This window comes from Anoplophora glabripennis, unplaced genomic scaffold (assembly GCF_000390285.2).
Source record: "Anoplophora glabripennis isolate ALB-LARVAE unplaced genomic scaffold, Agla_2.0 scaffold129, whole genome shotgun sequence".
NCBI lineage: Eukaryota > Metazoa > Arthropoda > Insecta > Coleoptera > Cerambycidae > Anoplophora > Anoplophora glabripennis.
The window spans coordinates 560,846-574,293 of record NW_019416294.1 but is presented as its reverse complement, the minus strand read 5'-3'; positions in this window follow the sequence as shown (position 1 = coordinate 574,293).

Below are 13,448 nucleotides of genomic sequence, written 5' to 3'. Positions count from 1 at the left end.
AGCGTCGATGCTTGCTGCTTTGGAAGACGAGGAGATGAGTGGTAAGAATAAGGAAGATAATCTCTATTATTCATAATAGCAGTTTTTCTTGTTAGTGTTAAAATATCATATGTCAAGCTTAGTAAAAGGTATTTTCCTAACACGATTTTACTTCTTTTTAGTTCATGCTATACTAGAACAAGACGGCACATTCTTACGGTGACTATAGTAGGATCATATTCGATACAAAGTAATAAATCATTGCCCCTCAAGGGATCCAGTGCCATACGCTTTTAAGGGTTTTAAAAATTGAATAATTTCTTTATACATTATGAAGGGACGAACGGATAAACTATTTATTTTAAATGTAATTTATTATAAATCCAATTTGTTTTTTAATTTCCACATATGTACTACATTTTATCTCTGTACGCGCCACTGTTGTTTACTTGTTTTTTGGAGGCGCTCTCTGTTTTACGATCGTGCTCGCCAGGTTAGTATTAGACGTATAACCGACCACTTCGTACACTCGATGCACCTGGGCGACTACAACTACTACCAAGACACAGTGCGTATGCAGCGGTATTTCAGATTTAACATTGAACTTCATTTTAAATTTGAAATGGTTCATCTTACGCCTCCTAAAAATGATGACACGATTTTCCTTTGATAAAAGACCGACAACTTTTTGCTCTACTTTGCATCGAATACGATCCTGCTATAGGTACATTTTTTCTAGCATCTCTTCCAATAAAGATAGCTAAATAACTTACTGCGCTTTGGTTGAGGTCCACCTATTAACAGTAAAAAAATATTCGAATATTCAAACAAATTTTCGAAAAATCGTTTGAATGTTTATTGCAAATGTATCCAAACGTTTTTGAAATAGATATAGGTTGAAAATCGAACTTAATATTTTGTACAGAGACGAACAATTTCGTAATTTAGAAATTCAAAAAACGATAGAAATATTATATAAGGAATTTAAAATAGTATTTTCGGAAACATACAAATTGTTTTGTCCAGTTTTAACAATTCCTGCAACAAGTGTCACGGTAGAAAGAAACTTTTTGTGTCTTAAGCGCATTAAGACTTAGAAATACGATGACACAAGAGTGCTTAAACAATTTATGTGATGACGATAAGTCTTATTGTTAGTGCTGATTCTCAATTTTATGTTGACATTATAAGTAAATTTGCAAATTTAAAATGCGGATGATATACCTGTTTTATAAAAACATTCACTATGTTTTTAAAATATTTTGTTAAAAGTGGAGGCAAACGAAAAGCTGGCGGCATTGTTTTATATGTAAATAGATAAGTTCGCTGGCTACCTTATGAAAATTTGCTTTTATATCTTTTCATATTTTTAATGTTCATAAACCAAGTAGGAACAATTTTGTTAATTATTGGGTAAATATATATCTTTGTTTTTTTTCTGTTACTTAATTTTATTGTAAATATAATTTTTAAGGTTCTGATATTATTATTAATAATATAATTTTTTAATTTACGGTTATTGGCGAAGATCTGCATAATAAAAAATGACGTGGAAATTTATTCCTATTTTTTTTATTCCTATTTGAGAGCGGATTAATAAAATATCCAAATAGTTGCGTATTATTTTTTATAAAATCTTAATGAAAATTTTGCTCGTGAACATTAGTTTTTCTATAATGTTGTACATGCAACTAAAAATTTCCAGGTGTATTTAGTCGTTTGACCTTGAAAATTAAAAAAAAAATTATCTTAGCTTGAAATTAACCCCCTCGTAGCGATGAGTGTGGATTTAATTTGCTTATATTTCTTTCCAATGCTCTGAATATTATTTTAAAATGTTTGTCAAAGTATTTACTAATTATTGCTTTACATTATAAATCTTTACCAACCTCACTATTTCACCCCAATTTAGGGGATATTTTAAAGCTTTACTAAAAAATGACCGGGTAAATCTGTTTTTGTCTGCGGATTTGGATTCAGCATCAAAAAATACCCAAGATCTATGAACTCCCGTCTCTGGTACAGAACCGGGACTGTTCGTAACCGGTGTAATCGCGGCCTAAGTTAAACAGTTGCCTAATGTAATTATTATTACTTTTAATCGTTAAATATTGTAGCTATAAACATTATTCCCATCCGAACCGCTTCTCGTTTAGCTTTCATTGACCTGACTAGGCGAGAACCACGCTCCTTTCACAAAAAATTGTGTTTTACTTAAAACTAATTACATTACACATCTGTTGATCGCCTAGAATTCCAGTTACATATACGATCAGGAGTTGTAATATCAGTGTTTATGGAAACGTTCGTTTTCTAGCAATTTATGAATTGTAAAGAAGGTCACCAGAAAGGAACTGGCGTGGATTTCTTTTTAATACGTTTCAGTACTTAAGACGACTGTGTTTAACACACTTAGATTATCGCGGAGCACTTTCTTCTTCATTCGTCGTAAATTGAAAACCCAAAAATGCATGGAAATTTGTTTAGCAAATTATTAATCTCGAAAATTTAATCCTTGTGTAATAAAACCTAATGTTCTGTTCTCAGATGGGATCAAGACTGCAAAATGGGTCACTTAACACAAAACTGTCACACCTACCTACACAAACAGACAAACACAAACATAAGTCTCGCTTTGAAGCGTACTTGACCTTATGTTAATTTCCGAAACGCCTATTTGCGAAGTGATTAGTCATATTAGTGTATACTTGTAAGCTAGTATCTCTATAAATAAACTTAAATAAATAGAATTTTTACTAACTCAGTTACTTTCGATGTTTATTTAAGAAGGTGAGTGAAATTAATTATGTGCTTACTATTTTCTCCAAAATCTTTCCTGGGTAAGTCGAAAGTAGTATGCGAGTTATTTATTTTGATTTAAAACTGGATAAAAACCTGTTGGATCAGTCCGGAGATGTAAATAGAGACGAATTTTCGGTAAAAAGAATAAAAAGTATGAATATGATATATTTTCTACAAATGCACTAAGGGAAATAATCAAGAAAGTTTTGCTAGGATAATCTGTATTATAATAGCAATTTTTCTTTTTAATGTTAAAATATCATATGCCAAGATTAATAAGAATTATTTTGCTATCACGATTTTATTGTCACAAGTCGATGCTTCACTAAGACAAAAGGGGTATCTTCTTATGGTGAATAGGTACATTTTTTCTACTTCTTCTTCCACTAAGGGTAAGTAAATAACTTATTGTACTAGTAATAACTTTAGTAGTAGTTGACAGCTACCTATTTTTGATTAAAAATAATTTGTAAAGTTGTAAGTTTATGTTTTGCTTTGATAATCCAAGAAGATTGATATGTTGCATATTAAAAGTCGAAATTAATTAATGGCACACGTTGTCCTCATTATTTTTCAATAATACATTGGCTAAAAAACATGAGAAGCGATTGTCATGGTTGCTTGTCCCAGTGCAGTCGCAGAGCGACTGATTCGTATTTACATTATCTCGAATGTACCGTAAAATCGAGGTGTGCTGTGCAATACTAAATTTCTCCTGGCCACTGCACCTATAATTAACTCAAAAAGCAGTGTAATGAAATAATATAATTACATTTTGTACAAAAAAATGAAAGTTATGTCAAAATACGCCTTAGTGTTTGCACTCGAAGAGGAAGCGTAAACAAAGTCTTCATAATTATGTGGTGGGCACGAATTATCCACGATGCGAAATATTGATTCGGGATGACGCCATTTGTGGATTTTTTTTACTGCAGATCTATTTTTTCGCTGAAAAGGTTAGTAAACGAAGAAGCTACTAGGCAATAAATGTGGTATACAATTATAGCAAATTATACAAGTCGTCGCAAAAACCTTCCCGATAACCACAACATGCAAGAATAATAGACGAACTTTAAAATTTGTAATTAATAATGTGCTTGTTGCTCAACTAATACCAAAAAAGCAGTGGCGGCTCGTGATCTTTCCACCGATTGTGCTGCGTGGCAGTTTTTAGTTTTCATAAATGATTACAAGTCACGTGACCAGTAGTTTTCTCAAACGCCTCAGATACTAACCTGCTGCGCTGCATGAAATGCAGCTATTTGGTGGCATTCGAAGCGGACCCGATCTAACTTCGGCTTATTTCGCCGTTCACGCTCATAAGTGAATATTTCAGGTTGAGCCGTCAGAATTTCAGTGGTGCTGTTTTTGTATAGTCTGGGTTTGGTCATAGGATTAAACTATTAAAATAATAATAAAAATAATAATAATTTTACATTCATTACACCGATTTTTATGAAAATAAGAATTCATTTGTCTGTTTATGTTTTAATTTCGGTGGTTCTGCACCTTTGCAGCACTAGAGGAGCCGCTCCTGACACGAAGGAGTTATTTGTACCAGCAATTTAAAATAAGTTGTAACTGCTGCCAGACATTTTATTTGAGAATAAAACCAAAACGGTTTATTAGAAATTCCGCAAAAAATAACTAAACACTCATACGCTGTGGCAACGTGGTGCATAAATTGCAACAAACTAAAAAAGCGTGACCATGCATAGTCGTTATATAATATTCAATAGTTTAGAAAAAATAGTTTTCTATAACCAATTCGATTAATAGAAATTTCACACCACCGGATTGTTGTCTAGTTTTCATTTTGCTAATGTCGCCTTACAATATTTAACGTGACCGCAATTTGCATAATAAATCATAACGTATTCACAATATTATATCCGCAAAACGCGAAATGCAAATACAGTGTGTGCGAGTTGTTCCCTTCACTAATATAATTATTATGTAAATCACAAAAATACCTGCTAACTGTAAATCTGCTCCAGCGTAATTAAATAAGTAAAACAAATGTATATCCTGAAACCTACGACGTAGAGATTAATGTAAACAATAAATTTATAGTTTTAGAATCGTATATGATTTTATATGCTGGCATACTGTAAAATATACGTTATGATGATACTGTATTCAGAATTCTGGAATAATCTGGAGGGTAACTCAGTATAATGCATCTTCCCAGCGAGAAATCAGCTCTCCTGAGCCGTCAACCAACCTATCAAGGAGAAAAAGGTGATGACGTGCTCTGATGTAGGCCGTAGAAGGACTGGGGTATCTTAAGAACTCCTTAGCAAATCGACAGCTGTATATTTCATCCCACCTTGTTCTAAAATCTTTGTGGGTGATTAGGTGTTTTCCTTAATCATTTCAAAAGTGTTGACAACGAGAGCATACTGGAGGGGCCGGATCCAAAGATAATAAGACCCCACGCTCTCCTAGCTAGCTTCTTTATTGCCATTGCACCAGTCGTGTCCCTTGACCCCAGCATACAGATACGCTGTTGGTACCGACCTGGACATTATCTTCCGATTATGCAAGATCAGTACTGATTGTCTACTATCTGTGTAGATTTTAATACCTTTGCCCGTTATTTACCTGCGGGCAATTTCTTTAGCAGCTATGGTTATGCCTGCCCCAGCTCCGCTTGTATCACGGTGGCACGTATATCCATACCTCACTGAGATCGGATGTGCACATCCTGTACCTTCTTTCCTTTCCGTCAGTTAAAGGTGTTAATACCATCCTCACTGGCGGTCTCCTCCTCATTTTTGATGAGTACTGTGTAGGGTCTGACAAACTGAGGAGAAATGCTGTCAAGTGTCTGCCTGCAGAAAAGGCATCTTCCCGAAGGCCTCATTCCATAGGCGACATTGACTTCTTCTCCACATCCTACATTTGGTTTAACGTCAACATTCTTGACCATAGTTGTCAAAACCTCCTTTAGATAAATATCGAAGGATGGTAGACATAGCATCACCCCCATTACTAACGTTGGTGTTGTTCGCATAGCTCCTATGACGCTCAGGCAACCTATTCTTTGCACCTGGCGCAGCTTCTGTTTAGCTGCTGTCTGTTGGGTTTTTAGCCACCAGGGAACAGCTCCGTAGGCCAACATTGGTCTCACTACGGCAGTGTATATCCACATGATTAGCTTTGATTTCATTCCCCAGGTATTACCAACGGTCCTGCGGCATTGCTCATAGGATATGTACGCCTTTTTTATTATTCTCTCCAAGTGAAGATTCCATGCATCGAGCGTAAATTCAAGATACTCCACATTCTTTGCGAAGCTTAGCGTGACGTTTAGAAGAGTCGGTGTCTTCATTGGCCCCAATTTACTCTTCCTTGTAAAGAGGGCCGTCTCCGTCTTCCTTGACAGTTAACAGACAAAGCATGGTTCTCGCACTACTTTTCAGTAATTCTTAGGGTCATCTGCATTCTTTGGCAGAGGACTCCTTCGAACTTTCCACTAAGCAGCATGGCAAGGTCATCTGCGTAGGCAATGGTACAGAAACCCTCTGAATTGAGGTGAGAGGCTGTTTAGAACCAAGTTCCATAGCAGCGGTGATAATACACCTCCCTGCGAGCAGCCTCTCGCAACAATTACTGCACGGAGGCATCTGCAACATTACTTTTTATACCTCTTTTGGTGAACATGTTTGATATCCAACTGCAGATGGTGGAACTTCTCTTTCCACGAAAACTGAATTGATTTTTGGGAACGTTGAACATTGTCTTATCGAATGCCCCTTCTATGCTGTATTTTAATACCATAAAGCTGTTCATCATAATACTATACAAAAATATTTAATTTAATTAATGAATGAAACATACAAAATTAAATAACGACCCAACCAGATCAATATAAAATAAAGTATATAGGACACTATATACACAAAAATTATAAATCGGCATTATAATAAAACATATCATTTTTTATGGTATCTATACCAAAAACAAAACGTGATGATCCTTACACACCAACAGTTAACTCCATTAATTCTCCTTGTAATAAATTGGCAAAATATTTACTGGACTTTCCATTATATTCATGGATAAACTGTTATTTATTATACTTTATTTCTAGTTTGCTGGTAAAATAGAGCCATCTATAAGTTCGTCCCATGAATTACGACATGCCACCTATGATGTTCTCCTTTTTTAGGACTCCAAACTAATATGATAACTGAATTTTAAATAAACCAAGAAAATGACAAACAGATCAGTAATAGTTACTTATAGTACTAGTGTGTTACGGTATATATGTCACGCTGGGAAATGTTTTTTCCCAAGTGACCTATATGACGTAACACACGAGTGCCATACAAAATTTTATTAAAACACTTACATAGAATTTCGTTTTAATAATAAATAAAAGTAACTTAAAATTTCAAGTTGTCAATGTCAGAAAAAGTATATTTTAACGAAATGAATGTATTTTTTAATATTACAAAGGATGCGAGTGTTAACCTAAAGTGTGTCTGTAACGAAGGGTCAGTAAACAAACAATATTTTTTTAGTTGAAATTACGCTGAAATCCAAAAACCAAGACTGAAAAAATGAAAAATGTGGAAATTCCATCTGAAATTTTAGAAAAAGCTACTGCGGCTACTGCAGGCATCATTCCGGAGGAATCAAAATCTATATACAACAAAGAACTGAAGAAGTGAAGATTGGAACATCAAAGAAGGGGTGAAACACGTAAATGAAGATGTCTTACTGGCTTATTTTTTCAATTTAAGTGAGAAATTAGCGCCGTCCACATTGTGGACTAAATATTCCATGTTGAAGTCAACTTTGAGAGTTTACAATAAGAACATTGAAATTTCTAAAGTCGGAAGATTAGAGGCATTTTTAAAGTCTATGCACAAACATTTTTAATTAAAAAAATCCAAGGTCTTAGAAACAAATTGAACGATTTTTGCATGAAGCCCTAGACGAAGATCATCTTATGAATAAGGTAGGTTCTACTGAATAGTTTAACTGAGTTATATTTATTAAATTTGTTGTTTTTAGGTGGCGTTGATATTAGAAGTTTTTGGCGCTTACCGTTGCGAGGAATTGATCCATCTAAGCATAGACAATATCGAGGACAAAGGACAGTATATCCATATCATGATTTCTAATACTAAAACGAACAAACCAAGAAGCTTCGCTGTGTTAAATGAAGGATTTTGTGTTAATTCAATTGAATTAATTAGCAAATATTCTAAGCTAAGGCCTCAAAATGTGCAGCATAAAAGGTTCTTTTGAAATTTTCAAAAGGGAAAATGCACACGTCAATGTGTTGGTATTAATAAGCTATCAAAAATCCCTAATGTTGTTGCGCGATTTTTGGGCTTGACAGATTCTAATTTATATAGAAGGCATGGTTTGCGTCGCGCATCTACAACTCTCTTGGCCAATGCTGGAGGGGATATTACAATACTCAAACGCCACAGTGGATGGAAGTGATCTAAGAAGGTTATGTAGAAGAATTAATTTCCAGCAAAATTGATATTGCTAAAAAATACAAGGGACCAAGGGGTGCAGAGTCCTGAAGCAAGAACAAGCAAAGGGGCAACCTGTTCTATAAATTTACCACAATCGCAAAATGATTCCAATAATCCTTTGGCATCAAATTACGGCTTTACCATAAATGTTAATGTTAATATTAATAAGTAGGTAGATTGTAAGTTTGTAGCATTTTAGGTTATCTGTTGACTTATTACTGTTTCAAATTGGTTTTCTAATAAAAACTAGAAAAATAAACTAAACATTTGTCTTTTTATGATTTCTATAAGTCACTAGTGGGTTATAAGTCATAACTTACTAGTGACTCATGACTCATAACTCACTAGTGACTTATAGGCCACATTATTCCTTTAAAACCAAAGAAATAATAGTATCATAATATATAATATATTTATCCAACAAGTGTTGGATAAATATATTTAGCAGATTCTTCATTGAAAAAATTAAAAACTAATGTACACTTAAGTACTTTAGCACGTTTAATTACATATATCGTCGAGTCTGAATATTACCTTATTCGTTAACTGAGAACAATTTTAATTTAATGTAGGTAGTTCTTTAGTAGGTCACAAATGCATGCTAATATGCGCCGATAAATTGCAGTTGCCCGATAGATTAAAAGGTCGCCAACCAAGACGATATTTTTCTCTACAAACCAGTCGTTTACCAGTTATACCACCACTGAATGTTTCATAACAAACCGCTGGAAGTAGCTGAAGAATCGTAATTGTTCTGTGACATAACGTGACGACCGTCCAGCTGTCACGATCTGCCAAGTAACCATTCTGTTTGCTCTGGAATATTAACAAGGCGATTTTCTCCATGCTAGCGTGTAATCTGCCGTTGAAATTGATGTGAAAATTTGCGGCCTTGGCCCGTTTTCTAGAATTGTGCGCCATTATACAACTGACAGTTGTAACAGCAATGACAGTTGATACAAATGGTATTTATGCAATTCTTTTGTTGTCTAATTGCTAATGAAAGAGACCTAATGGACGTGAGGCTTTTATCTTCAGCTACCTAATTATTCTCCACCAGATGCCGCTCTCATAACAAACGAGGATCGCGTTTGGTTCACCCTATAGGCAGCATTTTTCTGCGCAGAGCCAGCCTTGAGTGGCTGCTTGTTGCCAGGGCAGAGAAGTTGTACAACTGACATTTCCACAAAAAACTGCTTAAACCGAATCAGATCAGAACGCATTTCATTGAACAACCCGAGAAATTCAATCGCCGCTTACTTTTTTCATGTTGTGCAAAACGTAAATAGAAAAATTCAAATTTAGATAACGATATTGGCAACACCATTTAAAATCTGCTTGGGAAATAGCAGGTTCGGCTGCAGCTTTTGCAATGCTGCTTGCAGGAATAAAAATTAGATATTGGCCAATAACCATGTCAGTACTTAAATTAATTGTATCCAAAGTTTCAAATATATTCTCATTATTTTTATTGCTTTTATAGTTGAAAATATCGCATGTTACAAGGTACGATATTAATTTTTAATAAATGGTATAAATAATGATAAATTATAAGCGACTAGATAGTTTAAATTATTTTTAAGTGGCGTTTTAAGTACCTACTTAATTACTTATTGCTTTCATAAATGATGTTTTTATTTGCCTGCATCATTTGTAAACAAATATACGGAGCGTTTGAATAAATAAAATCAAATGAACAAACATTACGTAACGCTTTATTCTTTCACTGTATATTATACGTAAATTAAATCGTAACTTTTTTATAGTGGTATATAGTATAGTATAAACAAACACCATATTTGCATACTCTAAATTAGAATAAGTTCTTGGCATTTTGTAATACTTTAATCGTACAAACGTGTGTAACCTGAGGGATTATTTCTTTATTTATCTCGTTATCATTATCGTTTCGACCAGTATCATAACGAGTCTGGATTTCAAAAGAGTTTACTATTCAATTCTCGAAAGGGAGTTTATAATTTTCATTACACTTTAATTAATACGTGGGAACTTAGAAATGTTGTACGTTCAGAGAATAAATACCAGACACTTACCGTATGTCGCTCATGTACAAGGACAAGGTAATCCAGTGGTTGGTTGTATAGGGTGACACTTAAGTTGGAAGAACAAGAAAGAAACACCAAAACTTCCAGGAAAAGTTTTAATAACAATAAAAACAAAAGAAACAAACAAAATAACGACAGAACGGGCTCGAACAACATTATTAACTAATTTATTGACACGCGACAGCGTACCGAGATTCGGGGAATGCGCGATCCATAGCAAAATTTGGAATGACTTTATCCATTATTAAATTAACCCGAGACTCTAAAACTAAGTAGACTACTCAATGTAGAACCCAAAAAAAAACTGTCTGTTTTTTCGGAGATCTCTCCTGAATTCGACACCTCGCTTCGACACGCCCATTTCTTGGGTCAGACGTTTCTGTTCTTATACCTTACTGGCGGGAACCCTGAATATCGGGTCGCTTTGGCATAACTATGCCATATTAATATTTATCTAATGGACTGAATTTACATATATATAAATAATTCTTTGACTAACTAGACTTAGAAGCAACCCTAGCCTTCCTCTAGTGACTCCGTGTAGCAATAGGGGACGGATTAGTCAATCTCATTTAATTTATTCTTATAGCTTGGAAAATCCGCCTAAAAACCAGCTATTTGATCTATTATTTTTCTAACAACTTATTCTTGGAATTCCTACGTTCTTTGGAATGCATTTCGCGCGTTATTTAAAATATCGATTTTTCCCTTTATACCAGATGCTCAACACATGGCCCCGACAGTCTGAGTGAACTTGTTCAAAATTACTGTTAAATTTCATGAAGCCTTCCCCGAAGGTCGGCCTTGGGGCGATAAATTAGTGTTGACTGAAATATTTTACTTTTTGGTCCATCCGTTCCGAGAACTAATAAATAAATTACCACGCGTCCCGGTTTTTGTTACACGTGTATTAAACTATTGCAAGATAAAATAACACTGACAAATATCCTACTTTTGAACTTGGAGCATGATATAGCCTGATATCAAATTTTTAAAATTTGTAATTACGTTATAACTTGAAAACAAACGAAAATCGCACAACTACATTTGAGTTTTTTCTTATTATTTTCACGCCTAGAATCCATTCCTGGAGTTTGGTGCATTCCCCTCTGAAGGACAACGATTTTTAAATTGTTGTCTCTTTTAAACGATTTAATATACCTGCCACATTTTCTTAGAAACGACGCAGAAAAAAGATACAACCGAGCTCTTAAAATAATGGTTTCTGCTGTAGATTCAAGCTGTACCTTGATAAGATCTTTTTTTGAAACGTTTACATAGTTTCCCTTTCCAGACCAGTATAGTGTGACGAATTTGCCAAATAATTAACAGTTTTTCGGCGAAAGGTACACGTATATAACGCGGATATGCATGTACTCATGTTTTATTTATTTATTATTTTATCTAATGCCAGCTTATATTATGCGGTCATATTTTAACAGTTATTTAATTTTTAATATAATTTTCTGCTCAGTGGAGAAACTTTTACTGGAATATTTACATGTTAATAAGATTTTTTATAAATTTTTTTATTACAAAATACAATGTAATCACTGAGAAATTCAGAGGCGTAGAAATTTGCCCTTTATTACCCCTTAGAAAATTTAAAATTTTCTGTTGTTTGTACTCTTGACGATTACATTGTGTTTAAAATTGCATTTGCTTCAAAAAATGTCTGTAAGATGTGTTTTGTGAAACGAACAGTTTTTGATTTATTCTATTTTTATTCAACTAACTGTGCAGTAACTTTTTTTGTTTCTTTTATTTTCAATCGATGCATCTTTCTCTTTTCTGTGTTTTTGGTTCGTTTTTTCTTTTAAGAATCCAACAGAAATCTACCATCTCCTGAAAGTAGTCAAGATGAGTGTCTAGTAAGTAGTAAATGCAATTTCAAGTTCATCAGGCAACTGTTTGAGGTTTTCCAATAATTCTTCAACTAAATTCTAGTAATCCTCACTCTTCTGATCCCCCAAGAAATTCTAAGACTTGCTACTCTTTCAGTATCATTCATTTTTGTGATAAATTTTTCGTCTCTGAACACACAGTACGAATTTGAACAACATCTCTCCTAAATATCCAAAACAGTCGTCATCTTTTTCCAAAACTTTAACGAACTATTTCATGAAACCAGGTTTAATATGGAGAATATCTGAAGGATCAACTAATGGTTTGCTGATGATGTTTTTCAACCCTGGATGGCAATATATTCTTTTTGGTCATATTTTCTGTTCATAGTGATTCTTTCTGACTCTAATATCCCATTAATTAGATATAAGAAACAGGGATGAATGATGACGTTGGATTTCCTCTTGATTTGAAAAATATAATTTTCCATATTTTCTGTAATTAAAGGCGGTTTTTCACGATTTAAAAAAATGGAAGGTGGTGGAGCAATTCAGGGAAGAATATATGGTTCTAATTGGAATCTTTCTTTGTGGAAATGTGTTATCATGTTTTAGAATACCAGATTATCAAAATTCTATTTGTACTTCCTTATTTGAGTATATCCTGCATATTGAATGTTTCAAAATTTCGAATCAAGGGGTTTCCTTGATAACAAATCGGGCCTTCAAAGTGGATGGCCTAAAATTTTCTGCATCTATCTAAGGATATTTATAAACAACCTTGTTTATTGTCTCACGTGAGAATTTTGTTCTTTTTGATTTCACCTTGACTGCTAACATTACTTAATATTATTTATCTAATTATGTCTCTCCCATTAATTCACTGTGTCACGTAGATTGGGAGGTTTACAGTGGGTTTACAGAATGTTGACTAGGGGCTCTAAATACTAAAAACATGAATCACTCAATCTCGACTGACATTCCATCCAAGAAGCTATGACTCATAAAGGAAAATTACATTGTAGATTGTTACTTTAAAAAGTTTATCCTATACATGAATTTGAGCCATGACAACATCTTTAGTTTTGAAAATTTATCCAAAAAGAATTGATATTATATTGTGGACCTTCTTCCATGTCAAATTATTCAACTCTCTCCATGTTTTGTATTCGCCTTTAAAGTTATTGCTTCTCTAGAACAACACTTTCAAGCACTTTTGAAAAAAATAATTACAAAATGCGTCGAAAGTGAAACTT